Source organism: Schistocerca nitens, chromosome 4 (genome assembly GCF_023898315.1).
Source record: "Schistocerca nitens isolate TAMUIC-IGC-003100 chromosome 4, iqSchNite1.1, whole genome shotgun sequence".
Lineage (NCBI taxonomy): Eukaryota > Metazoa > Arthropoda > Insecta > Orthoptera > Acrididae > Schistocerca > Schistocerca nitens.
The window spans coordinates 698,797,406-698,824,847 of record NC_064617.1 but is presented as its reverse complement, the minus strand read 5'-3'; the positions used below and the strand labels follow the sequence as shown (position 1 = coordinate 698,824,847).

The 27,442-nt window shown below is 40.7% G+C and overlaps 1 protein-coding gene across 1 annotated transcript in view; it reads right to left on the bottom strand.

The window, feature by feature from the left end:
• Nucleotides 1-26,748, bottom strand: part of LOC126252862 (UDP-glycosyltransferase UGT5-like) — an 86,074-nt gene extending 59,326 nt beyond the window's left edge. Inside the window, exon 1 of the mRNA XM_049953817.1 lies at nucleotides 26,610-26,748. The gene's annotated coding sequence lies outside the window, so the exon portion shown is untranslated. The remainder of the gene's footprint in view (nucleotides 1-26,609) is intronic.
• Nucleotides 26,749-27,442: the final 694 nt, after the last annotated feature.

Below are 27,442 nucleotides of genomic sequence, written 5' to 3'. Positions count from 1 at the left end.
GTTCGTCTAAAATTGTGAGCCATATGTTTGTGACTATCACAGCGCCAGCTATCACAAAGCGAAAAAACTGGTCCAACTAAAACATTCATATTTCTTTACGTACTACACGAATATGTAATAAAAATGGGGGGGGGGTTCTTGTTTAAAAAAACGCAGTTGATATCGGTTTGAGCTATGGCAGCGCCATCTAGCGGGCCAGCCATAGCGCCATGTGGTTTCCCCCTTCAAGGTAGACGAGTTTCGTTCTTTGTAGTTTTTTCGTTTGACGCTTATTTCGTGACATATTGGCCCTGTCACGATCAATGGACCACCCTGTATACGACGTGCGCGAGCAGGCAGTGAGCTCTCTAAGTGCCGTAAACATTCGCTTCCCACGCGTAGTCTGGCTCATGTATCAGTCAAAGATGCTACGTTAGCTAGGTTCAGTAACACAAATGTGTGTCGGGCTGAGCACACTCTGTGATCACTGGTCTTAGGTTCAGTTAAGGGCCCCACACACAAGGGACGGATCGCAACGATCCGTTAAATGGTCGATATATCGCTTCGTATACCACACGTGTATGGACAAATCGCAGCGATCGGTCACTGCTCACTGATCGCAAGGAAATCCCAGGAATCCGAAGCATCGCATAGATTCATATCTGCAGGGTGGCTACCTCGCTGGTTTGCAGTGATGTGTGGCAATATGTTTCGAGTCGTAACTCTAGTTATTAAGCGTTGTTGTGCAGTTATTTTCGTTTCGCTTCGCCCTCGTTGAGTAGGCTCAAATGGCTCTGAGCACTATGGGAATTAACTGCTGTGGTCATCAGTCCCCTAGAACTTAGAACTACTTAAACCTAACTAAGGACACCACACACATCCATGCCCGAGGCAGGATTCGAACCTGCGACCGTAGCGGTCGCGCGGTTCCAGACTGTAGCGCCTAGAACCGCTCGGCCGCTCCGGCCGGCTCGTTGAGTAGGAATTTGACGTAAGACATTATAGTTATTCAGAGACCACGAACTAATGAGAGAAGTAAGGTGGAAGCCAGAGATGTCTTCAGTGCTAAGAAGGAATACAAAATACATCCTTCCATTCTGCATTGATTATCATTTTGGAACTTGCACTATAGACATAGAATTGATGGGAATTTTCAGTAACAGTCCCGATGCAATGGGCTCCATCTGATGATTCTTAGTTTTTTATGAAATAATTACTCACGTTTTAAAGTTTTTAAATTCTAAACAGAATAACATATATATTGTAATATTAAGATGACATTTTAATTTAAATATTCTAAGCGTATCTATTACACAGCTTAGTCATGTCCCTTGACACCTCTTGTAATCTAACTTTCCCTTACACAGTTTATAACAAGAGTTATGGTAATCAGTAGTGCGGCTATTGACATCATTATAGCCATATGTATAACACAAACAAATTGAATAAACACTTGCAGTTTAATTAGAAGACAAATGAATAGAAAAGCAATTAAGGACCAATGAAAGAAAAACCAATTGCATTAGCACACTGGAAAGATATATACAACCCATTTAGCGTCAGCGAAAAATATAATGTGTTACAGAGTAACCTACAATCTCCAAGAAAAGCGTTTCAAAATAAATTTATCAAATTATAAGTCTCATTCGTTTTAAATCTACTTTTTACAAGTATTCGTGGGGATATGGAAATCAATTGCAACTACTCATGGATCATTTTCCACAGCAGAACTTCTCGACACAGTGGAACTCATAATACCGTTTGTAGTTGCTTCAAAATTCGCACGTTTGTCGGTTGACGAGGCGAAACAACCGACAGCAGGCGATATCATCCGCGACGGGTCGCTACCGCCGCTATCGGAATACTTGGGGCGAAACGCTGATTAAGTCAGAATTAATTTCGTCACTTGGTCAGTATCTGTCTCCTCTAAGATTACTTATTGAATAAGGTTTCTTCAAAGGCGTGTGGATCTCAGCCACTAGTCAGTTTTAAAATTAACTTGCTCATTTATTTCACAGATACTTTGCCTTGCTGTGTTTTGCGTGTTTTCGAACAAGTACTGGTTCTTAAACTAGCGTAGCTAGATGTTGGTTGGAGTTTCTTGCCTTTGTGTGACTTCACATGATGCTGTTGTGCTCGCGTGTTTGGTAACTATTCGGGAATCTGTTATATGGAAATGTATAGTGTACTTGTAACTACCTGCAGAGGAATTCTTGTAAATTCGAGATTTTGTTCCCCACTTTGTGACTAACAAGCTCAAAATCCATTGTCTGAACAAGTAGTGGTTAATAAGCCCAGAATCCGTACGGTTTTTACGAGGTAAGACTTCTCTCTCATATGGATCGCAAGTTATGTTTATTTGAGTCAGCGTCCAGACAATTTTATTTTGTTAACTGTGAAAAACCGAGGCTTCCAACACTAATATGTATAAAGTGTGACAGGGTCTGAAGGGTCGTCTTATAGTTTCACATTTAAATTATGTATCGTAAAATTTTTATTGTTAATTCGATTTTTTTATACAAAACCTAAATAAAAATGGGCTTCATGAGTTTCGGTTCCTTTGTTCCTGAATGTTTTGTCCTGAACAATGTGATGAACACGTGTACCTTTAGTTTAAAGTATACCGAGTATAAATTTTGCTACGTGCTAATAATGCACACGGATTTTCCTCTTGCTTTATTCACCTGTACTGTAGATTTATTACGCACTTGTTCGTCACGTGATGTCTATGTCTACAGCTTCTATTCCTTTTGTAATGTAACAATCCTTCCGTCTGAATATTAAGCTATATCTCCACGAAGTTAGCACAAGATGGCTAACACTAAAGGATGCGAAAGTTTGGGTCACCACGTAGTTTGCAGCAAGCTAGTCCACTGCACGATTGCTGGTTACAAAGCACTGTACAGCACTGCTTCTTTTCGGCTTTCTGTTCGGGCATTAAGCGCGCTGCAAGCAAGATCACAGGTAAGTGCCAATTGTCCATTATGTCCCCAAGTTAACTAGAATATTGAAGACTTGGTTAGATACAGAGCAATAGAGCATATAATATTGTGGTATATGCAACAAAAATCGTTATCTATGTATGGATTATGTTTTTAAATAACAGTCAATGAATTCTGCTGGTTTTAAATTTCCGTTGTAGCCAGATACCTGTTCGTGATCAGTCCTTTGCATTTGTATACTCATAATTAGCCAAATGTGCTTAAATAATCATGTTTAATCAGTTGTACTGCAGTTTGCTAACCTTTCAACATTTGTTTTTCTACGCCTGCTCAATTGTGGTTATCGCAAATTGATGTTGAACCCCGTTTCTCTAGCACATGGAGGTCCAATACGTGAACAGCATCTACTAGTTTCGCACCGAACCATATATGTACACGGCTCTGCCAGTTTTACTGATTTGTAGTAGTCAGCCATCACGAAAATGTTTTCGGTTTCGTTATATTAAGTGCCATTGCTATGTGAAGCAAAAGTAATTGTGAAGTTTCATCTGCATAGTAACACCACGCAAGTGTATTCCACATTTTCGTACTAAGTGGAAAGTTCGCCATCGGAGAAGAGTAACAGCTTCAAAAGTATAAAATTTCATAAAATTAGCATATCGTCTTAAAACTGTGCAGTTTTCAGGCCATAGCGTTATTATTTGCATCGTTTGGTTCCTTGCTGGCATATTAGTCGAATATACGTGGGAAAACAGACTTCACAGCAACAAAAATCTGCATTTTAAATACACTCCTGGAAATTGAAATAAGAACACCGTGAATTCATTGTCCCAGGAAGGGGAAACTTTATTGACACATTCCTGGGGTCAGATACATCACATGATCACACCGACAGAACCACAGGCACATAGACACAGGCAACAGAGCATGCACAATGTCGGCACTAGTACAGTGTATATCCACCTTTCGCAGCAATGCAGGCTGCTATTCTCCCATGGAGACGATCGTAGAGATGCTGGATGTAGTCCTGTGGAACGGCTTGCCATGCCATTTCCACCTGGCGCCTCAGTTGGACCAGCGTTCGTGCTGGACGTGCAGACCGCGTGAGACGACGCTTCATCCAGTCCCAAACATGCTCAATGGGGGACAGATCCGGAGATCTTGCTGGCCAGGGTAGTTGACTTACACCTTCTAGAGCACGTTGGGTGGCACGGAATACATGCGGACGTGCATTGTCCTGTTGGAACAGCAAGTTCCCTTGCCGGTCTAGGAATGGTAGAACGATGGGTTCGATGACGGTTTGGATGTACCGTGCACTATTCAGTGTCCCCTCGACGATCACCAGTGGTGTACGGCCAGTGTAGGAGATCGCTCCCCACACCATGATGCCGGGTATTGGCCCTGTGTGCCTCGGTCGTATGCAGTCCTGATTGTGGCGCTCACCTGCACGGCGCCAAACACGCATACGACCATCATTGGCACCAAGGCAGAAGCGACTCTCATCGCTGAAGACGACACGTCTCCATTCGTCCCTCCATTCACGCCTGTCGCGACACCACTGGAGGCGGGCTGCACGATGTTGGGGCGTGAGCGGAAGACGGCCTAACGGTGTGCGGGACCGTAGCCCAGCTTCATGGAGACGGTTGCGAATGGTCCTCGCCGATACCCCAGGAGCAACAGTGTCCCTAATTTGCTGGGAAGTGGCGGTGCGGTCCCCTACGGCACTGCGTAGGATCCTACGGTCTTGGCGTGCATCCGTGTGTCGCTGCGGTCCGGTCCCAGGTCGACGGGCACGTGCACCTTCCGCCGACCACTGGCGACAACATCGATGTACTGTGGAGACCTCACGCCCCACGTGTTGAGCAATTCGGCGGTACGTCCACCCGGCCTCCCGCATGCCCACTATACGCCCTCGCTCAAAGTCCGTCAACTGCACATACGGTTCACGTCCACACTGTCGCGGCATGCTACCAGTGTTAAAGACTGCGATGGATCTCCGTATGCCACGGCAAACTGGCTGACACTGACGGCGGCGGTGCACAAATGCTGCGCAGCTAGCGCCATTCGACGGCCAACACCGCGGTTCCTGGTGTGTCCGCTGTGCCGTGCGTGTGATCATTGCGTGTACAGCCCTCTCGCAGTGTCCGGAGCAAGTATGGTGGGTCTGACACACCGGTGTCAATGTGTTCTTTTTTCCATTTCCAGGAGTGTATATGTATTTATGAACTGATAATGAGCGAATTTAAAAATTTAACGCAAAATTACTTTTAAATGGCTTTATTCGTGCGCCATCAAGTATAATAAAGAGCTGTGGTGCCACCTCAGTATAAAAGACAATGTATGCTCCGTTAAAACTGTGCATATTCTGCTCTATGCCTCGAAATGCTGACTTCTCAAAGAATGTCTTGAAAGTGACTGACACATTTCAAACTAAAATCTGTAAAACAATCCTCCAAACACATTGTGTAACAATAGATGCAGTCTGTTCACAGCGCAGACAGTCTTAAGGACACGGCAGAACTTCGATAACACAATATGACAATGAGAGGCTGTGTAAGTACGGTACAGTAATTTAATTAAAAGTATTACACCGAGTACACTTTCATAACATTTCTTACATCCAAAGGAAAATGTTTCCCACATGATTCTAATTTATTTACGTTTGCTAACGAGAATTTGAAAGTCCGGAAAATCGGAAAGTAGGTGTAAACAAAACATTCAGCTTGCAAAAACCTTTACCAATGATCTAATGAAACCAATGATTATTTGGACAACATTCACAGCATTAATGTCATTGTTACTAAGCGATCGCGCTACAGAAAATCAAGAAAGTAACAGTAAATACACAGCAGCACTAGTTGCATTATAGTCTTTATCTACATCCGGTTTAGATCCACTGTGGTTATCAAGATAACAAAACTAATAACACCATATCGATGTGAAGACAGATTTCCTATCTCGAATATGAGTTTACGTCGCAGGCATTGTGGGCAACTCGGCACCTGATAATGAACTTAGTGGCAGGGAAGTACATAGTAGTGTAATAATGGCTTGTTTACTATTTCAACTGATGTTTCATGCTACGTGTATATAAGTTATCGGTCGCTATTAGAAATTAATACTCGAAGATACTACAGAAATTACATGAAATTTTGCTACAGAACTACGAAAAGTAATATGTTAAAGAAGATCTTTTGCAATTATTAACTAATATGTAAGCTGAATACTGTAGGCAAAATTCTAAGCTTAATTTCTGGTGCTGTTCACTTACTGCAATAAGTGTATGACCATGAAAACAACTCAAAAATGAACGTAACATGAGAGATTCGTTTACTCCACTGCAAGACATTTCATTTAAGAAAGCTGACAGCCTGGTAATAAAGTTTTATGTGAGATTTGAAAAATTGCTCGATATCTGCAAAATTTTTTAGGTACCTATTGGGTCTTAGATTTTTAGTGTGAGAATGATTAAATTTCTCCAAGACTTCAGAGTGTTGTGCATTTCTTACGTTTAGCATTTTTATAACATCTTTCTCAAACGGACTAAAAAGTATAAAATATTTTCTTCTAACCCGATACAGATTCGTAATCCCCAAAGAGATAGTTCTGAAAATTTCTTCTTGTGAATCTTTAGTACTTATGATAACATTTCTAAAAAGAAAAAGAAGAACATGGGACACAGTTAGGAGTCAATTAATGCATGAATACTTCACCTTAGTAACTAACAATTTTATTGCACTGCAAATGATACCTACTGCTGTGTGATTTTTCTTAATTATATCTACTCTTTATGCTCCTTACTTATCTATTGCATTTTTCATTTTAAATTTTGTATGTGTTGTCATAGCTTCTAAAAATTCATAGCACAGATTTTCAGGACTATCAGTATGAGGCAAGGACTCCGTCTGGGGATAGGAGAAATTATTTTATATTAACAACTTTTTATTTAAATAATTACCTTTTGTTTTTAGTCTCGTGAGTCTGAAATTTGTCCATCAATTTCAAACTCTTTGATGACATCATAACAGACATATTTGGTAAATTTCAGATTCATTTTAGTTTCTCCTCATCCGAGGAGCTTCCTACAACGTATGTACTATATCGCGAAATGACCGAGAAATTAGAGAGATTCGAAGTCACACAGAGACCTACCAACAATCATGCTTGATTGCGAAACATTCGCAACTGGAACGTTGAAAGGTGAGAAGTAGCAGTGGTACAGAAACTACCCTCCGCCACACAACAGACATGAAAGCAAATTAATATTTCACTGTCATCTTCTTCTAAGCTATATGGAAAGTTTTAAGTTTCTAGCTCATCGGGAAGTTAGTTTAAAATCAATGTGTACTGTTCACCAGATACAAAAAACAAAGTACCCTCTAGAACACACAGGACAACTAAGCCAGTTATTATTGTAGTATTATCCGCTTCTGAGCTATATTGAAAGTTTCAGGTCTGTAGCTCATCGGGAAGTTAATTTGAAATCAACTGTGAGGAACCAACAGAAGGCGGGTGGTTATTTCCTTATAAGAGCCAAAATATCATCTGCTTCGACCTACAGATGTCCGGGACTCAGTTGCCATCTTCTAGGTTATCTGCAGCAGCACGTCCTGATGTACTGTCTGTTGTGCTAGCCCGTAACTCCCAGAGAAAAAGAACTGCCACAGAACAAAAAGTTACAGGTATACTGATCTATTGACGCCTATGTCCACAGATGACGATCAATTTGTCAGTTATAATTGCCACAGAAAAATAACTTCTACTCATCATTAGCCACAATTTCTACAAGCTTTTAAGGACTGGAAGCTTGTTAGTCAAATGGCGTTTAGTAATGTTTATTATAAAGCTGTGTGACAAATGATAATTTATTATACAGACATCAAAAAAAGTTTTGCATCACCCCTGTTCCCAGAACTCCTGAAGATAGACGTTGACTGCGGATATTGTATCACAGACACAGTCCATTTGACTGTTCAGAGATGTGATTAAACCCTCTCAAGGATGTAAACAACCATGCATGGGCAGCACCTATTAGACGGAGGGGGTCCGACAGCCGATCAGTTCCAGTCGTTCCACCAGGAAGGAGATACACGGCTCGTGTTGTCTGTAGTTTAACGATGCCCTAGACGGTCAATACCGCGGTTCGATCGCGTCCGCATAGTTACTTTGTGCCAGAAAGGGCTCTTAACATGGGAAGTGTCCAGGCGTTTCGGAGTGAACCAAAGCGATGTTGTTCGGATATGGAGGAGATACAGAGAGACAGGAATCGTCGATGACATGCCTCGTTCAGGCCGCCCAAGGGCTACTACTACTGCTGTGGCTGACCGCTACCTACGGATTATGGCTCGGGGGAACCCTGACAGCAACGCCACCATGTTGAATAATCCTTTTCGTGCAGCCACAGGACGTCGTCTTACAAATCAAACTGTGCAAAACACTGCTTGATGCGCAACTTCACTCCCGACGTCGATGGTGAGATTCATCTTTGCAACCACGACACCATGCAGCGCGGTACAGATGGGCCCAACAATGTGCCGAAAGGACCGCTCAGGATTGGCATCATGTCCTCACCGATGAGTGTCGCTGTGCCTTCAACCAGATAATTGGAGGAAACCCGGTCAGGCTGAACGCCTTAAACACATTGTCCAGCGAGTGCAGCAAAGTGGAGGTTACCTCCTGTTTCGGGGTAGCATTATGTGGGGCCGACATACGCCACTAGTGGTCATGGAAGGCGCCGTATCTGCTGTACGATACGTGAATCCCATCGTCCGACCGATAGTGCAACCATATCCGCAGTATATTGGCGAGGCATTCGTATCCATCGACGTCAGTTCGGGCTCCCATCGTGTACATCTTGTGAGTGACTTCCTCCAGGATAGCGACATCGCTAGACTAGAGTGGCCAGCATGTTCTTCAGACATTAACGCTATCGAACATGCCTGGGATAGATTGAAAAGGGCTGTTTATGGACGACATGACCCACCAACCACTCTGGATTTTCTCTGCCTCGTGATGACTGGGTGTTGTGTGATGTCCTTAGGTTAGTTAGGTTTAAGTAGTTCTAAGTTCTAGGGGACTGATGACCATAGATTATAAGTCCCATAGTGCTCAGAACCATCTGAACCACCAACCACTCTGAGGCATCTATGCCGAATCGCCGTTGAGGAGTGGGACAATCTGGACCAACAGTGCCTTGATGAACTTGTGGATAGTATGCCACGACGAACACAGGCATGCATCGATGCTAAAGGACGTGCTACTGGGTATTAGAGGTACCGGTGTGTACAGCAATCTGGACTACCACCCCTGAGGGTCTCGCTGTATGGTAGTACAACATGCAATGTGTGGTTTCATGAGCAATAAAAAGCGAAGAAATGATGTTTATTTTGATCTCTATTCCAGTTTTCTGTACAGGTTCCGGAACTCACGGAACCGAGGTGATGCAAAACTTTTTTTGATGTGTGTGTATTAGGACTCACACGGGGAGGCCACGACGTTGGCATCACGGATTTACAGGGTGATTCAAAAAGAATACCACAACTTTAAAAATGTGTATTTAATGAAAGAGACATAATATAACCTTCTGTTATACATCATTACAAAGAGTATTTAAAAAGGTTTTTTTTTACTCAAAAACAAGTTCAGAGATGTTCAATATGGCCCCCTCCAGACACTCGAGCAATATCAACCCGATACTCCAACTCGTTCCACACTCTCTGTAGCATATCAGGCGTAACAGTTTGGATAGCTGCTGTTATTTCTCGTTTCAAATCATCAATGTTGGCTGGGAGAGGTGGCCGAAACACCATATCCTTAACATACCCCCATAAGAAAAAATCGCAGGGGGTAAGATCAGGGCTTCTTAGAGGCCAGTGATGAAGTGCTCTGTCACGGGCTGCCTGGCGGCCGATCCATCGCCTAGGGTAGTTGACGTTCGGGTAGTTACGGACAGATAAGTGCCAATGTGGTGGCGCTCCATCCTGCTGAAATATGAATTGTTGTGCTTCTTGTTCGAGCTGAGGGAACAGCCAATTCTCTAACATCTCCAGATACTGTAGTCCAGTTACAGTAGCACCTTCGAAGAAAAAGGGACCAAAAACTTTATTGGCTGAAATGGCACAGAAAACGTTCACCTTAGGCGAGTCACGTTCATACTGAGTTGTTTCCCGCGGATTCTCAGTGCCCCATATACAGACATTGTGACGGTTGACTTTCCAGTTAGTGTGGAAAGTTGCTTCATCACTAAACACAATCTTTGAAACGAAAGATTCATCTGTTTCCATTTGAGCAAGGATAAAATCACAGAAATCGATTCTTTTAATCTTATCAGCTGCAGACAGTGCTTGAACCAATTTCAGACGATAAGGTTTCATAACTAACCTTTTTCGTAGGACTCTCCATACAGTTGATTGTGGAATTTGCAGCTCTCTGCTAGCTCTGCGAGTCGATTTTCCTGGGCTGCGAACAAATGCTTGCTGGATGTGTGCTACATTTTCATCACTTGTTCTCGGCCGTCCAGAACTTTTCCCTTAGCACAAACACCCATTCTCTGTAAACTGTTTATACCAACGTTTAATACACCACCTATGAGGAGCTTTAACACCATACTTCGTTCGAAATGCACGCTGAACAACTGTCGTCGATTCACTTCTGCCGTACTCAATAACACAAAAAGCTTTCTGTTGAGCGGTCGCCATCTTAGCATCAACTGACGCTGACGCCTAGTCAACAGCGCCTCAAGCGAACAAATGTACAACTAAATGAAGCTTTATAGCTCCCTTAATTCGCCGACAGATAGTGCTTAGCTCTGCCTTTTGTCGTTGCAGAGTTTTAAATTCCTAAAGTTGTGGTATTCTTTTTGAATCACCCTGTACTTTAAATTTCGTACATCTCTAGCAGGCCATTAACGCAAGACAATATGCAATTTATAAGGTACACTACTCTGGCAGTTCTGAGAAGATCGCAAGAGAAGTTTTACAAGTCTGTTGTGTAAGTGAAGTTGTAACAACAACCACGCTGTACTATTATACAAATAATATTTTTTTCTGATTTTTCGATAAATTAGTGTAATCGATGTTCCGATTTCAATTTTTTTTTGTTTCATGCCATTATGTGAAGGAAACTGTAAACAATTTTCGATGTGAATATTAATGTTTATGTCAAATTTCAAGCAATATTATAAAAGAATTGAAATGTAAGAAACGTTGAAACTATTGTAAGATGTCAAAGTTGTAATTGTGCGTCTGGTCCATACGTAGGCAATGTATTAGGATATGTAGAATGCAAAACCTCGGGTGGATACCCGGCTTGTAAGGGAGCTGTAAAAGGTGGATGGCAGGCGAGCGCGGGAAAATGCACACGGGCGCTGCACGGCATAACGCGCTCAGCAGTAGTAGTCGGAGTTGGGCATTGGTCTGAGCAACACGTTCTGGATCGAGGAGGCTCTCCTGGAAGACGTAGTTTCATTGAGCCTCGGATATGCCGTTCCGACGCCTATACAGCATGGCAAAATTCCATAGGCACTAAATGGAAAAGTGTTGCGACGCTATGAAGAAGTAAAGTGCCGATACATCAAGAGCCATTGCTGTGGTTGTATGTGTGCTCTGTACTCGCCATCTCGCCGCTCGCCAACCGCCACATCGATACAAACAGGTTGTAACTTTTAGTACTGTATTCGTGTGGACCAGTGTTACTTTTGTTCCATACTGTTCAATAACAACTTAAATTTTACCAGAACTGTCCTATCATTTAATTATCCTCACAACTAACCTAGACAGGGTCCTTTCCACATGTTGTGCAATCCGAGTGTCCCGAGATGAAAAATTAAAGTTTGTGTTAATAATAATTACCTGCAGACCTAGCTATGTTAGGATGATGTTTAAAGAACTTTTTTTGTTAATGAACTAATAGACGAATAACAAAGGTCTGACAAAGTTGGAAGATAATTTTGAAATTGATTTAGTAATGAAGTTTAATTATTTCGAGACAGATATAATGGTATTTAAATGAGCAGGAAATAAGACAAAAAGAGTAGTAAATCATATATTGGAAATCTTGAGGGCATAATGATTTCAGTAATTAATTGTTTTAATACAGTGATCATAACAGTTTCAGGGTCCCCCCCCCCTTTTTTTTTATTCATTTGAATTCTGAAGTGTTCTAAACTGATTTGACCAGCAAAGTCAAAGCCAAAATAGAAACCAAAATTTATCAGTGTTTTACCTTTATCAAAATTGACATTGTGTGTGTGTTTCGAAAGTGCTATTTCTAGGGTAACCTATGCCCGATTTTAATCAGATCAATAGACAGTATGAAGTTTTGTAGTAAACATTGTAGTGTAATGTTATGTATTTGTGGTTTATCCATATTAGTACAGAAAGTGAAATTATCAGTTCAGTAGATTTTCTGGTTCTAAAATTTACCATATTATGCAGTGTTTTTACGTGTTGTTTTGCATGCACGTACATCAACTTGTACAGGGAAGAAACTCAGTTAATGCCTAATTAGGCTGGCGACCGTATTATTAACAAATTGGTAGCATCTTCTATGTTGTTTCTTGTCCGTCCTGACGTGTAGTTGCATTTCGGACTTGCTTGATGTGTCATTGTTATTACAGAGTGGGTGTAAGTCTGATTTGCCTCCATTTAGGTACACGCGGTCAACATCTATACGAAAATCCTTTCTCATAAGGTGAAGCCCGTCAACTTACCATAGTACAGGCTTTAAGGAGTACCGTGTGCCCACGCGCGCGCGTTACAAGTGGCTCCCGGTGACAGGACATCCATTTTTTGTCGGTCACAAATTAATGTGAATAGCGAACAGTGGATGTTCAGTGGCACGAATTGCAATAATATTTAGTAAAGTAAATAGCAGTGAACGTCAAGTACGGTAGTGTGGTGTAATTTGCGTTCAGTATGGACAAGAACGTAGAAACAGTAGATGTGCCTAGTGTAATGGAAGATGCGGCTGGCAATGACAGGAGTTTACGCGGCCAGATAACAGATGGCGTTAGCGGTAGACAATTGGCGTACATACAATACCACGAACATGTTAACGAACAGATTGAAATGTTGAGGTTGCCTCGAACACAGCAAGGAATAAAAAAAGGAAGCAGAGGATGACTTTGTAAATGGTAGTGGGTACGTGAACGAATCCACTGAGATGTTTGATTCACCACAGATAAAGAAAGAATCGAAAGAAAACTTTGAGGTAGGATCGGAACACACCGATTCCGTAGAACAAAACAGTGTGAAAATTTTTAGCATGAACGATGTATTTGAACAATTAACCAAACAAATTTCCGGACAGAGTGAGCAGATCAAAACACAGATTGATCAGCTTCAAAAACAAGTTAGTAATCAGGTTAATCAGCTTAAAACACACGTTCATCAGCAGCTCAAAACACAAAGTAATCAGCTCAAAACACAGAATGATCAGCTGAAAGCACAGGTCGAAGAACAAGGAATTAAAATTAGTAAACAAATAGAACAGGTAGAACAAAAAGTGGATAGTTTAAGCTCTGTAGTAAATACTAGGAAATTTGAAATTGACACAATTAATAAAAATATGGATACTATGCAGGGGGAAATTGACAACATTAACAGTAGATTTGATGTTGAAATTCTCAACATCCAAGAGAAAGTAGAGCCTCTAGTTGAAACAAAAGTAGACGAAAAAGTTTTCGGTCTTAAAACTGAGATCGTAAACGAATGTCAACATGGAATATCACAGTTGAAAAAGGCAGTATCATACACTGAAAGAGATTTAGGCGAAAAAGTTACCGGATGTGTACAAAAGTGTGAACAAAATACTTCGATAATTCAAGGCAAAATTTTCGATCTTGAGAGTAAAATCAAAGATAGGCCTGGTGTTGGCTGTAATGGCACGCCACTTACGAAGCTGTTGGAAGGTGAGGAGCGCTTCGATCCCGCCAAGAAACATAACGGATGGCATCTGTTAGATTTCATCAAAAATTGCGAGAGGATGTTTCCTGAACACTTGTCTGGTCAGGAAAAGATAAACGTAGTAATTAGCGCCTTAGCAGGTGACGCTAAGCGCTGGGGAATTAACTTGAACACCGAACAAATGACGTTCGAAGAATTTAATCATAAGTTTACGGAAGAATATTGGTCCGAACAGAAACAGGATCATTTGTGGCGCGAGTTTATCATGGCCAAACTTCATGATAACAGGGGCAGGAATTCTTTGAAAGATTTCTGCGAATATTGGTACCGAAAATTGACACATTTAAGAGGGAGAAGATCCGATTCTGAAATCATATGGGAGCTATATAAAAAGCTTCCAGAAGATTCAAAGAGGTATGTGGGAAGCAATCATCGTAGCTTCCAAGCATTTCTCGAAAGGGTCGAAGACGAAGACCACTGGCGCGAAAGTCGTGCCAATTATCAGAATTTTGGTAACAGAAATATTCGCAATAATGACGAGTGAAATGACGGCGAAGGGTTTCGCGTCAACATGATGCAGAGAGGTAGAGGCAGAGAAAGAGGGAGAGGGAGTTATCCAGGTCGCGGTAGAGGGTACGCCGCGCAAAATAATAACGACGCAGGAAACTGATTTCCGCGAACGTTGCGGGCCAAACGGAAGGGGACAGAACATACTGGCCCCGATTTAAGAAATGTTACCGGACTGACAGTAAAGTTATGAGACAGGTTAGAGACAGGCGTGGAACGATGCAACGTGTTGTTGCGGAACAAGCGTCAGGTGCGAGCGCTGGTGAGTCGTCTTCGCTGCGCAGAGCAATACATGTTAACAGGCGAGTGGAGCATCAGAGGGCAACGGCCCAGCCTAGCAGAACAGCTGTTCAAAGAGAAGCCGCTAGCAATGCGACAGCATTAGGTACGAACATTGCCGTAAGAGCTGGTGAATACATTACGAGTGGTAATTCCGTGGCGAAGGAAATAATAGATGGAACTGTGGATACATAGAGAGGTGAGGTTAGCAGTGTTAGCAATAAAGTAAAAGGCGAGAATGAATTAGCAGAAGTAACTGGTTGGCGTATGCAGATCGACGATCTGTACAAGGGCCTCAAGCAATGTGAGTGGGAGGATTTTAAGAAGGAATATGAGGCAAGGAGGTTAATTAGTGAAACAGGAAATAATAGGGTCGTCGATAAAGTGACCTGGTCCAAAATGAAGAGGAGAGAGTAAATAGGGCCGCGAAAAGTACGCGTGCTGCCGATGGGACGAAGTTTAAAGATAGGAAGGAATTGGAGGATGAAATCCTAAGCATTGACGAGAAAGTAACTTCTGTTAACGATCCGCCAACACTACAAGCTGCTACCGAAAGGCACCGTGGGGAAGGGGCAGGTAATTACCTAAAAGTAATTGAAGTCCACGAGGATTACACTAAATATGAAGTAACAGTGGATGTGAGTAAAGCCGATAATGATGCCGTTTTGCCAAAAGAAGATGTTGTTTGTTGTTGTGGTCTTCAGTCCTGAGACTGGTTTGATGCAGCTCTCCATGCTACTCTATCCTGTGCAAGCTTCTTCATCTCCCAGTACCTACTGCAACCTACATCCTTCTGAATCTGCTTAGTGTATGCATCTCTTGGTCTCCCCCTACGATTTTTACCCTCCACGCTGCCTTCCAATACTAAATTGGTGATCCCTTGATGCCTCAGAACATGTCCTACCAACCGATCCCTTCTTCTGGTCAAGTTGTGCCACAAACTCCTCTTCTCCCCAATCCTGTTCAGTACCTCCTCATTAGTTATGTGATCTACCCATCTAATCTTCAGCATTCTTCTGTAGCACCACATTTCGAAAGCTTCTATTCTCTTCTTGTCCAAACTATTTATCGTCCATGTTTCACTTCCATACATGGCTACACTCCATACAAATACTTTCAGAAAAGACTTCCTGACACTTAAATCTATACTCGATGTTAACAAATTTCTCTTCTTCAGAAACGCTTTCCTTGCCATTGCCAGTCTTCATTTTATATCCTCTCTACTTCGACCATCATCAGTTATTTTGCTCCCCAAATAGCAAAACTCCTTTACTACTTTAAATGTCTCATTTCCTAATCTAATACCCTCAACATCACCCGACTTAATTCGACTACATTCCATTATCCTCGTTTTGCTTTTGTTGATGTTCATCTTATATCCTCCCTTCAAGACACCATCCATTCCATTCAACTGCTCTTCCAAGTCCTTTGCTGTCTCTGACAGAATTACAATGTCATCGGCGAACCTCAAAGTTTTTATTTCTTCTCCATGGATTTTAATACCTACTCCGAATTTTTCTTTTGTTTCCTTTACTGCTTGCTCAATATACATATTGAATAACATCGGGGAGAGGCTACAACCCTGTCTTACTCCTTTCCCAACCACTGCTTCCCTTTCATGTCCCTCGACTCTTATAACTGCCATCTGGTTTCTGTACAAATTGTAAATAGCCTTTCGCTCCCTGTATTTTACCCCTGCCACCTTTAGAATTTGAAAGAGAGTATTCCAGTCAACATTGTCAAAAGCTTTCTCTAAGTCTACAAATGCTAGAAACGTAGCTTTGCCTTTCCTTAATCTTTCTTCTAAGATAAGTCGTAAGGTCAGTATTGCCTCACGTGTCCCAGTATTTCTACGGAATCCAAACTGATCTTCCCCGAGGTCGGCTTCTACTAGTTTTTCCATTCGTCTGTAAAGAATTCGTGTTAGTATTTTGCAGCTGTGGCTTATTAAACTGATTGTTCGGTAATTCTCACATCTGTCAACACCTGCTTTCTTTGGGATTGGAATTATTATATTCTTCTTGAAGTCTGAGGGTATTTCGCCTGTTTCATACATCTTGCTCACCAGATGGTAGAGTTTTGTCAGGACTGGCTCTCCCAAGGCCATCAGTAGTTCCAATGGAATGTTGTCTACTCCGGGGGCCTTGTTTCGACTCAGGTCTTTCAGTGCTCTGTCAAACTCTTCACGCAGTATCGTATCTCCCATTTCATCTTCATCTACATCCTCTTCCATTTCCATAATATTGTCCTCAAGTACATCGCCCTTGTATAGACCCTCTATATACTCCTTCCACCTTTCTGCTTTCCCTTCTTTGCTTAGAACTGGGTTTCCATCTGAGCTCTTGATGTTCATACAAGTGGTACTCTTAACTCCAAAGGTCTCTTTAATTTTCCTGTAGGCAGTATCTATCTTACCCCTAGTAAGATAAGCCTCTACATCCTTACATTTGTCCTCTAGCCATCCCTGCTTAGCCATTTTGCACTTCCTGTCGATCTCATTTTTGAGACGTTTGTATTCCTTTTTGCCTGCTTCATTTACTGCATTTTTATATTTTCTCCTTTCATCAATTAAATTCAATATTTCTTCTGTTACCCAAGGATTTCTACTAGCCCTCGTCTTTTTACCTACTTGATCCTCTGCTGCCTTCACTACTTCATCCCTCAAAGCTACCCATTCTTCTTCTACTGTATTTCTTTCCCCCATTCCTGTCAATTGTTCCCTTATGCTCTCCCTGAAACTCTGTACAACCTCTGGTTCTTTCAGTTTATCCAGGTCCCATCTCCTTAAATTCCCACCTTTTTGCAGTTTCTTCAGTTTTAATAGACCCTGAGTTAAAATCAAAGCCTGATGAAAATGCAGAGGAAGGACTCAGTGCCTGTCTCAGAAAAGCTTTTATGTTAGAACCTGAAAGCGATCCAGAATGGTCGGATTCGGACGATAGTTGAGATGACGAGTATTTCGGTACTAGTGAAAGTAATGGGAATACAACTAATTGCGATATTGTACCTACTGATGATGAAGTTTCAAAACAAAATCCAGATGTTGAGACTGAACACAGAAAAAAGGAGCCACTTGACGACTCAGGGTCTATTTTACAAAGAGTTCAAGTAATTAATGACTTTGAGCTCTGGGAACCAAAGAAACCGCCAGATATAGGTGATGTGAATGTTAAAAGCATATCTTGGGACGATGTTATCGTCGACCCGGATTTGCTTAGGGAAGATCACAACAATGAAAAGCATTTGATGGTTAGACAAACTATAATACAAGTTGAAATTTATAATGTGAAATTGCAAGTACTTCTTGATACTGGATCTCAGATAAGAGCAATCTCCCAGTCGTTTTTCGAACACATTTGTGATAAGCCTGGGCTAATAATTATGTCAGTGACAGGTGTAAAAATTGTTTGTGCTACTGGCAAGACTAGCAAGCCGGTAAAGAACCAGATTTTGGTTGAATTTAGTATAAAAGGACAAAAGTTTGAACACGATTTTTTGGTTGTGCCAGACTTGAGTACTGAAGTGATTTTGGGTATAGATTGGTTAGATAAAGAAAAGGTTATTATTGATTGTAGCCAGGAAGTGATCAAAATTAATAATGCATCTATGAATTTGGAATTAAAATTTGAGGAAAATGGGAAGGTATTCGATTCAGAAATTGATTCTTTATTGTTGGAGATCGACCAAGGGAATGATGGTTTAACAAACATGTATGAGGTGTACCATGTCAAGAGGTTAATAGATAAGAGTGACAAGCAGGGGCATGATTTTAAAGAAATTGTGGAAAATTTGAAGGAGATATCTCCTGATCAGAAAACAGAATTGCTTGATATTTTAGAAAGTAATAGCACCGTATTTTCGGGCAAACCTGGCCTAGTTAAGAACTTTGAATACCAGATTGAGACAATAGAGCATAAACCTTTCTTTGTAAGACCGTTTTCGGTACCCATATCAAAGAGGCAGGCTGTGCAAGTGGAAAAAGATAAAATGATAGAACGGGGTGTAATATAACGGAGTAGCAGCGAATATAATAGTCCCCTTATCATCGTGAATAAAAGGGATGGGGGAGTAAGAGTAGTTATTGACGCCAGGACTTTGAACAAAATTGTAAAGAAGGAAATGGACAGACCTGAAAATCTGGACGAAATGCATCAAAAGTTTTATAATGTGAAGTATTTAACCAGTCAGGACATGACCGCCGGATACTGGCAAATCCCATTGAGCAAAGAATCCCGTAAATATACCGCTTTTCTATTCGCCGGGAAATGCTATCAGTGTAAAGTAGTGCCATTTGGGCTTAGCACTTCTGTGGCAGTATTTATTAGGGCACTAGACTTTGTATTAGGGAGAGAATTGAGTTCCCGGCTAACCATTTATGTAGATGATTTACTGATTGCTACAGAAGAATGGCAAGAGCATTGTGAATTATTGCAGAAAGTTTTTGTTGCTCTACAAGCAAGGGGCATGACACTTAAGTGGAAAAAATGTGAATTTGTGAAGTCGGAAATAAAGTTTCTGGGGCACATTATTACTACGACTGGTATTGGCAAGCACCCGGAAAAGTTAAGTGCAATATCAGGATGTCCAGCTCCTAGAAATAGAAAACAGTTGAAAGCCTTTTTAGGTTTATGTAGGTTCTATAGAAAATTCGTCAAGGGGCAAGTTTTTAATAGTCCTCATTTGAATAATCTACTTAAGAAAAATAGTGCTTTTGTGTGGACTGAAGGGTGCATGAGAGATTTTGAAAATTTAAAAAGTGAACTTTTGAATGACAATATTTTGCATCACCCCATACTGTCAAAACCTTTCCATATGAGTACTGACAGTAGTGCTTATGGAATTGGTATAGAAGTTTTCCAAGAAATCTGTGATGGCAAAGAAATCGAACACAGGTCTATCGCGTTTGCAAGTAGAACTCTAACAAAATACGAGAGAAACTACACTATATCGGAAAAGGAGGCTTTAGCCATTACATGGGGGTTAAGAAATTCAGGAATTATCTGTGGGGCCATAAGCTCATCATACATACTGACCATAAAGCTTTAACTTTTCTTAAAGATTGTCGTTTACTTAATGGCAGGCTAACTCGTTGGGCTTTGTACCTGCAACAATTTGATTACGAGATTTGCTATGTTAAGGGTACTGAGAATTATGTGGCAGATGCTTTATCTCGATTGCCTAATGGTATGAGTGAAGTGCCCAATGAAAATGGTGAAGAGGGTACTTTTCAGATAAGGTATATGAAAGAGGTTTCAGGAAAAAGGAAAATTGAGCAAATAAGTAAAAACATGAGATATCATCAGAATGAGGATCCGACATGGAAATCTGTAAAGGTAAATTTTGACAGTGTGCAGTATCCTCAAATTAAGAAATATTACAAAATATTTAAAGGCATTTTATATAGGAGGAAAGATTTAGTCACTGAGGAATGGAGAGTATGTTGGCCACACCAGTTTGATACTGATGTTATAGATTTTTTTCATTTAGGATTGGGGCATAGTGGGCCAAAGAAATGTTTGGATAAATTGAATAATGTAGTAGTGATTGCTGGTAGTGTCAGTAAGAAAGTAAAGGAACGAATTAAGTCATGTGATGTCTGTCAAAGGGCCAAAGTACCGAACAGAACTAGTAGAGGTCCAATGCAAAGTACATTACCTGAAGACACCCTAGAATTATTATCAGTAGATTTGTATGGTCCCCTCCCAAAGACTTCGGGAAATTGTGCATATATTTTAGTAATTTTGGAAGTATTCTCAAAGTTTGTGAAATTATACCCCTTGAAAAAGGCAACAGCAAAAGCTGTATTTAGTAGGATGATCAAATACTTCAGAACCATCGGGAAACCCAACGCAGTACTATCTGACAATGGACCCCAGTTTATATCCAAAATTTGGAAGGAAGGAATGGAGCAAATTGGTGTGGAGGTTAAATATATCTCAGCATATCACCCAGCTAGCAACCCAGTTGAAAGGTACATGTGAGAAATCGGGAGATTGTGTAGAATGTACTGCAGCCATAATCATAGAGCCTGGGGTAGATTTATATCGGATTTTGAGAATGTCATGAACACCTTACATCATGAAACTACTGGGTTCCCACCGGAAGAAATTCTGTTAGACAGCAGAAGTAAAAGTTTAATTGAGGAAAAACTAGAGTTTCCACCTTGTACAAGCTTGGGGTTGAGTCAAAAGAAAGAATTAGTCAGAAAAAGTGCAAAGCAAAAAGCTGAATCTAGATCTAAAAGACATGATAAAAATCTGAAAGTTTCAAAATTTAAAATTGGAGATTATGTTCTTTTAAAAACCCACGAAAAATCTAATGAACTGAACCATGAAATTTCCAAATTTAAATATATTTATAATAGACCATATATAATACAGAACATTCCACACGATAATGCTTACTACCTGATCTACCCAAATTCCAAAAGACCTTTAGGTGTAAGAAACGTTGTGGACCTGAAACTGTATGTTCCTAAGAGTGAGTGACCTAAGTACAATCAGAAAGCAATTTGCAGTAAATGTGCTGTATCGTATGCTGAAACTATTTTATTCCAAATGTAACAAACCTTTGTAAATGTATGTATACCAGTGTCAGGGTGCAAATGTACTTATGTGAGTATCAGATTACCAAATGTACTATAAATGTAAAGATGTATGGAGATAAGGACTGAAAAGAAAGGGTAAATGCTGCAAGCCAAATAAAAGATGGAACTGCCAAAAATCAAAGTGGGCAGTATATGAGTCATAATATAAAGGACTGCCAAAAATCAAAGAGGGCAGGTAAATAGTCAAAGGAGAATTGTAAGTGTGGTACAGGTGATGTGGTAAAATGATGCGAAATGGATTGCCCAAATCTGAATAATAGGCAGCAAATATGTGTAGTAAATTTTCTGAATGTTATTGTGTGTTTTTTTAGTAAGTAAGGAAATGGACTGCCCTTCAATGCAAGCAGCAACAAATTGTTTTATAGTATATATAGGTATTTGTATATGCTTTTCTAGTTAAGTGTTTGTGTTCTAAAATTTGATTTTATTTTTCTGAGAAATTTAATAATAATGAGTAATTTGCTATTTAAATCATGTTGTGATAGGAGGTTGGACTGTGCCAAAGGCACTTGAGCAAATGATAGGTAAATGTTCTTGATATGTTAAAAAGTATAGATCTATATAATGTGAGTGAAAAGAAGTTGTGGTATAAACTTTTATAATGGCACATTCACGCAAAGATTCAGAACCCCTGTATAAATATAAAGTTCAGTGTTCCCATTAAATTTGCACTTAGTGAAATTTACTGGAAACAGGGGCATGTGTAACAACAACAACGCTGTACTATTATACAAATAATATTTTCTTTCTGATTTTTCGATAAATTAGTGTAATCGATGTTCCGATTTCAATTTTTTTGTTTCATGCCATTATGTGAAGGAAACTAAACAATTTTCGATGTGAATATTAATGTTTATGTCAAATTTCAAGCAATATTATAACAGAATTGAAATGTAAGAAACGTTGAAACTATTGTAAGATGTCAAAGTTGTAATTGTGCGTCTGGTCCATACGTAGGCAATGTATTAGGATATGTAGAATGCAAAACCTCGGGTGGATACCTGGCTTGTAAGGAGCGGTAAAAGTTGGATGGCAGGCGAGTGCGGGAAAATGCACACGGGCGCTGCACGGCATAACGGGCTCAGCAGTAGTAGTCGGAGTTGGGCATTGGTCTGAGCAACACGTTCTGGATCGAGGAGGCTCTCCTGGAAGACGTAGTTTCATTGAGCCTCGGATATGCCGTTCCGACGCCTATACAGCATGGCAAAATTCCATGGGCACTAAATAGAAAAGCATTGCGACGCTATGAAGAAGTAAAGTGCCGATACATCAAGAGCCATTGCTGTGGTTGTATGTGTGCTCTATACTCGCCATCTCGCCGCTCGCCAACCGCCACATCGATACAAACAGGTTGTAACTTTTAGTACTGTATTCGTGTGGACCAGTGTTACTTTTGTTCCATACTGTTCAATAACAACTTAAATTTTACCAGAACTGTCCTATCATTTAATTATCCTCACAACTAACCTAGACAGGGTCCGTTCCACATGTTGTGCAATCCGAGTGTCCCGAGATGAAAAATTAAAGTTTGTGTTAATAATAATTACCTGCAGACCTAGCTATGTTAGGATGATGTTTAAAGAACTTTTTTTGTTAATGAACTAATAGACGAATAACAAAGGTCTGACAAAGTAATGAAGTTTAATTATTTCGAGACAGATATAATGGTATTTAAATGAGCAGGAAATAAGACAAAAAGAGTAGTAAATCATATATTGGAAATCTTGAGGGCATAATGATTTCAGTAATTAATTGTTTTAATACAGTGATCATAACAGTTTCAGGGTCCCCCCCTTTTTTTTATTCATTTGAATTCTGAAGTGTTCTAAACTGATTTGACCAGCAAAGTCAAAGCCAAAATAGAAACCAAAATTTATCAGTGTTTTACCTTTATCAAAATTGACATTGTGTGTGTGTTTCGAAAGTGCTATTTCTAGGGTAACCTATGCCCGATTTTAATCAGATCAATAGACAGTATGAAGTTTTGTAGTAAACATTATAGTGTAATGTTATGTATTTGTGGTTTATCCATATTAGAACAGAAAGTGAAATTATCAGTTCAGTAGATTTTCTGGTTCTAAAATTTACCATATTATGCAGTGTTTTTACGTGTTGTTTTGCATGCACGTACATCAACTTGTACAGGGAAGAAACTCAGTTAATGCCTAATTAGGCTGGCGACCGTATTATTAACAAATTGGTAGCATCTTCTGTGTTGTTTCTTGTCCGTCCTGACGTGTAGTTGCATTTCGGACTTGCTTGACGTGTCATTGTTATTACAGAGTGGGTGTAAGTCTGATTTGCCTCCATTTAGGTACACGCGGTCAATATCTATACGAAAATCCTTTCTCATAAGGTGAAGCCCGTCAACTTACCATAGTACAGGCTTTAAGGAATACCGTGTGCCCACGCGCGCGCGTTACGAAGTACCTGTGTGAGAAGAGTGGCTGTAAGAAGTAATTGTAGTCAAGTGTTTAGCGTTCGCGCGTAGTAAGAAGGACGTGAACGAGGAGATGATTCGAATTCCTCTGACATTTAAATTTTTATCTACATTTTTCTCATCACTGGCCACATTAATTAATTCATATGACATTTGTGAGGTAAAATAAGGAAAAAAACCATGTGCATTTTGATGAAATTGTAGTGAATTTCATATGTTATTTGACTATTTACCAATTTTAATTCAAGTTTCAAGTACGAGGGACAGGCTTGGAAAGCACAAGGCAAACCTCGATAAACAGAGATGCGAGTGACGTTATTCACAATTAGTAAAATAGTGACAATGTGCCACTCGATGGATGTGCTCTGGACATCATGCGTTGCAGGACAGTATTGTCGTATAGATATGGAAAACATAAATTGAAAGGGCATCTACTAAATCGAATGAAAGCAGTTTTCTCGCATTTACAGAAAACGTTTAGAGTTTCTAAGGGAAAACACACTTTGTTAACATTTTGAAAAATTTCTCTTTCTTTCGCTCGTTTGGATGCAAACCATGCATAACGCAACATTTTGACAAATATAGGTGTTGTACGATGGAATTTAATTAAAATTCGTAAGTAGTCAAATAACATGAAATGCACTAAACCTCCATGCAAATACACGTGGTTTTTCTTATTTTATTACCTCTGAAGTGCCATAGAAATTAAATAATATGATCAGTAATGATAAACTATGTTAATAATTAAGTTTGAGCGGAGTTCGTATTACGTAGCTCGAACGCTAGTCACTTGTCCACCAGGAACTCTAACATCCACCCCTTCTCACACATTCATAAACCACGTAACAGACGCGTCTAATTTCTCTTGCGATTTTCTCGGAATTGCCAGAGCACCCTACTACTTACACATTATGTTGCTTTACTGGCCTACTAAAGGTGTACAAAGTTTGAAGTAAATCTGTCACCACTGCGTCGTCTACATCTACATCTACATGGATACTCTGCAAATCACATTTAAGTGCCTGGCACAGGGTTCGTTGAACCACTCTCACAATTCTCTATAATTCCAATTTCGTATAGTGCGCGGAAATAACGAACACCTGTATCTTTCCGTACGAGCTCTGATTTCCCTTATTTTGTCGTGGTGATCGTTTCTCCCTATGTAGGTCGGTGTTAATAAATTATTTTCGCATTCGGAGGAGAAAGTTGGTGATTGGGATTTCGTGAGAACATTCCGCCGCAACGAAAGACGTCTTTGTTTTAATGATGTCCACACCAAATCCCGTATCATTTCAGTGACGCTCTCCCCCCTGTTTCGCGATAATACAAAACGTGCTGCCCTTCTTAGAACTTTTTCGATGTACTCCGTCAGTCCTGTCTGGTAAGGATCCCACACCGCGCGGAAGTATTATAAAAGAGGACGGACAAGCGTAGTGTAGGCTGTCTCCTTAGTAGATCTGTTACAGTTTTTAAGTGTCTTGCCGATAAAATGCAGTATTTGGTTGGCCTTCCCCACAACATTTCCTATGTTTTCCATCCAATTTAAGTTGTTCGTAATTGTAATTTCTCGGTATTTAGTTGAATTTACTGCCTTTGGATTTGACTAATTCATTGTGTAACCGAAGTTTAACGGATTCCTTTTACCACTCATGTGGATGACCTCACACTTTTCGCGATTTAGGATCAGTTGCCAATTTTCGCACCATACAGTTATCTTCTCTAATTCGTTTTGCAATCCTGATGACTTTATTAGTCGATAAACGACAGCGTCACCTGCAAACAACCTAAGACGGCTGCTCAGATTGTCTCCGAAATCGTTTATACAGATAAGGAACAGCAAAGGGCCTGTAACATTACCTTATGGAACGCCAGAAATCACTTCTGTTTTACTCGATGACTTTCCATCAATTACTACGAACTGTGGAATCTCTGACAGGAAAACACGAATCCAGTCACGTAACTGAGATGATATTCCATAAGCACCAATTTCACTACAAACCGCTTGTGTGGTACAGTGTCAAAAACCTCCCGGAATCCGGCCTTCTATAATCATTATTTATAGGTGAAAAAAAAAAATTTTGAAACATATCAATGTGATGAAGCAAACATTCAGCTACTAATAGCGGATATATAATATCTCTATAGTTAAGCTCAGGAGGAGGCAGCATTTTTTTTTTTAAGTAACAGCCTCCTCTCTAAATTTAGATGACTGAGTGCGAATAGCATTATGCATTATGACAGTCTTTTGTTGCTAAAATATACACATTATGCTTCTCTGACGTTTTACATTGTGTGCATGCACAACGCGACTCCTTCAATAGCCCTGAAGGTTCTTTTGTTGATAGTATCTACGGAACACGAGGAATTAACGAATGAATGAATGGAAACGAGAAGACGGAGGACACCTAAAGTGTTTGCGTATTTACTTCTGTCAACGCCTTGAGCAAAAGACTGTTTCTTCTTGATTTGCGTTCACCAAGATAAACGTCCGTACCGCTGCAGCCCCATTGATAAACTGCTTTTTCGAAATACCTCATATCGTTGCGTATCGTATGTTGCTGTCTACTGCAGTTATACAAATATTATTTTCCTTTGCTTCTCATTGTATGATCTGCCAGTTTACTGATTAAATTTCACGAATTCGCTTCCTGTTTTGGACCGGTAGATCAAAATACAATGTTTTACCCTCAACAATCTTCTGCGTTACGTCTTTATGGCTGGTGAGATATTTCGCTCCGTAGAAAGCAATGCTACTACTGTTTTCCTCAAGGCAACAAACCTAACAAATGAATTATTACACAATGATTATATTTTGCGTTCGAACCTTATTACGAAATTGTAAAGAAAAAAAAAAGAGACAACTGAGCTGGTCGCTAGAGAAGTACGTTTACCTATTATGTAGGGATGGCGACCGTAGCGACGTCGCTACTCTTCCTCTTGGTGGTGACTACAGCGGCCGGTCTTCCCGCTCGAGTGTTGCTGCGGTGGCGGCAGTAGCACAACTTATCCCCTCCCGCTCCTTCCGCGGTCCTGACGGACGTAACCACTGCAAGGTCACAGAAGCGAACTTCCAGCCGGCCACGGACGAAATCGTGCTCCTCCACGCTGGTGGGGGGAACGTGGGCTCGGGACAGCACACGCCGCAGGCAAAAGGCGGTCCAGAGCCACAGTCAGCATGACACACATATTTGCAAATGATGTAACACTGCGCTACCGCACAGTGTAACGTCTGACAACAACAGCGGCTTTATAAAAGATGACGAGGCTTCTCTTGAACAGGACTAGGACGCCCAACAGCTCTTTAGGACCCGCGCGGTATCAAGTAACTGCTACCTCATTCTGTGCGTGAGTGGGCCACAGTTTTGTAAGGATTCAGAATTGCCACTACACTTTCTTGGCCACTAATGTTATTTAACATGTAAGTACGCGTCATTAAGGGTGACAGTAAAATCCTGCGCGGCTCACCAAACTGGGAAAATCTCTGCCAATATCAGAGGCCGAAACTACGTCTCCATTGTGCCAGGCCAGTCTTTCATGTTGACTCCTTAGAATCAGGAGCTGGCTGGAATCCTGCACGTGTGCGGTGCACTTGCACGTGTGCAGTTAACAGGCGTTCTGCGTTCACACCGGGGCAAGCTGGCCACCCGCTTCTCTCCCCTCCCCCCCATCTCTCCTCTCCTTCCTCTGTAATGCAATTTGTTTCCTAGCGTGCTTTATTGAATCA